Raw genomic sequence first — 2,497 nt, forward strand, 5'->3', positions numbered from 1 at the left:
GGCCAGCATAAATTATTTTTTAAAAATATCTATTTATTTATTTGAGAGAGAGAGATTGAGCATGAGCTGGGGAGAGGCAGAGGGAGAGGCAGAAGCAGACTCCCCACTGAGCAGGGAGCCCGATGTGGGACTCAATCCCAGAACTCCAGGATCATGACGGCTGAGAAGCCTGACAGCAAGGGCATGTGGCAGACAGGTGGGCAGGAGGCTGAAGCTTATTGAATTAGAAGGGCTATAGACTGAAAAGCCAAACATGAGGGTGGCAGGGGCTGCAAGGTTGGTGGCAGCTGTGGCAGGATATTTATCACAGGTTATGTTAGTTTTCAAGTATTTGAAATAAAAGTGGATGCAAGTTTAGGAAATCTGTTTGCAAGGTCAGCATTGGACATGGCTGCACAATCAACAAAACCTTCCAAATATAACTGCGAGATGTCAAAATCTTGCCCTGAGAATCATTTTGCTTTTAAAAATGGCAAGTGGAGTAGCCAATGTGGTGGACCAAAAATCTGCCTGGAAGATAATGTTTTGTTTTGTTTTGAAGATTTTACTTATATTCCAGTCAGTTAACATACAGAGTATTACTAGTTTTAGGGGTAGAATTTAGTGATTCATTGGTTGCATATAACATCCAGTACTCATCACATCACTTGCCCTCCTTAATGCCCGTCACCCAGTTAGTGCTCACCCTCCTCCCCTCCAGCAACCCTCAGTTTGCTCCTTAGAGTCCCTTATGGTTTGTTTCCCTCGTTGTTTTTAAATTTTTAAATTTTTAAAATTTATTCATGAGACACACACACACACACACACACACACACACACACACAGAGGCAGAGACATAGCAGAGACATAGGCATTAGAACTCAATCCCAGGACCCCAGGATCACGACCTGGTCACTGAGCCACCCAGGTATTCCTCCCTCTGTGTTTTTATATTATTTTATTTTCCTTCCCTCCCCTTACCCTATGTTCAACTACTTTGCTTCTTAAATTCTACATATGAGTGAAATCATATGGCATTTAATGAGTGGTGTTAAGAATAATGTAAGAAGAGGGGTCAGTGGAAAATGAAAAAACAGAAGTATTAGATAACACATATTTTGACACGCAGGGAGGAGATGTGGCCTCATTTATGGAGTTTCTGAGGTCCATACAAGATGGGCAAATCATGTTAATGGAAATGTATGATGACAGAGCAATCAAACTCAGTGACAAGGCATTGAATTGTGGAGTGAATCTATCACTAATCTTGGTTTTAGAGACAACTAGGCCTTCTGCGGTGGGAGAGACATTAAGATAAAAAATCCATTAAGCAGCCCATAAAGGCACAAGCAAATATGAAGTATGGCCCAAAGTTGCAGAAACGAAAGGCTGTATCCCCCTGAAGCAAGACAATTATGGAGAAAATTGAAGAAAGTACACTCTCAGTATTAATGGGAGAGCTAGCACAGCGAAACTTCATGTAAATATTTGAAGAGCATGCAGCCATCTCAACGTGTGAAGGAGATCATCCTTTTGATATCAGGATTTTTTATTGCTAATGTAAATAGACATCTTTGTAAATAGACATCATGAACAAATGCACAAATCACTGAGCCATTTCTTCTTTTTTAAAATTCCATTAGCCAACATGTGTTACATCATTAGCTTCAGACGTAGTTTTCAATAATTCATCAGTTGTGCACAACGCCCATTAAGCCATTCCCAAGCACATTTTAGTACCGTGTTTAGACTGCAATGGCAACAACAATTTGATTCTAAAGTATACGCAATGGATAACTGAACAAATTATGGGAATATATATATATATAACATATATATTAATATATAATATAGTCCTATTTAACAAATATTAGCAAAATGATTCTCAGGGCAAGCTTTTGGTCTTTAATAATATATACATTCCCATAATCTGTTCAGTTATCTATCTATCTATCTATCTATCTATCTATCTATCTATCTATCTAAATGTAGTTTTATTATTCTTAGAGTCTATCTTATCTATCTACTGGTAGCTATGGAAATCTACTGTGAAATAATATAGATTTTAGGGAGACTTTTCTTTCATACAGAGATACAGCATTTTGAGGATGGTATCTTTTATTTTATTTTTTTTGGTGATAATGTCTTTTAAGTATCATTTAAAGTAAAAAACGATTTGGCTTAGTTATGTATAAAATGTTACTTTATAGTCTGACCCTCTTGCTATACCTCCTTTCTTTAGCTTTCTTTCCCTTCCCAAGAAACCTAGAAATATGAAAGCGCAAATCTTAAATATACACAGTAAAAAGTAAATCTATAAGTGTAGATGACATCGAGGACCACAGCTTGCCGGGTGTTGTGTTAGCAGTGTGAATACCTGATTTTGCAGAAGCTATTTGGAGTGAGGCTGGGGTTGGCAACTCCACAGCCCCCAGGAAGCAGACGGTTCCCTCCCCACTTTAGCCAGGTAATTCAGGACAGCCCTATCAGTAGATTGAAAGCAATACTGGCATATATT

At 38.2% G+C, this 2,497-nt stretch overlaps 1 pseudogene; it reads left to right on the plus strand.

The window, feature by feature from the left end:
* The first annotated feature begins 253 nt into the window (after nucleotides 1-253).
* Nucleotides 254-1,408, plus strand: LOC144304720 (protein FAM3C-like; annotated as a pseudogene).
* The last annotated feature ends 1,089 nt before the right edge of the window (nucleotides 1,409-2,497 follow it).

The sequence above is a fragment of the Canis aureus genome, chromosome 3 (genome assembly GCF_053574225.1).
Source record: "Canis aureus isolate CA01 chromosome 3, VMU_Caureus_v.1.0, whole genome shotgun sequence".
NCBI classification, from domain to species: domain Eukaryota; kingdom Metazoa; phylum Chordata; class Mammalia; order Carnivora; family Canidae; genus Canis; species Canis aureus.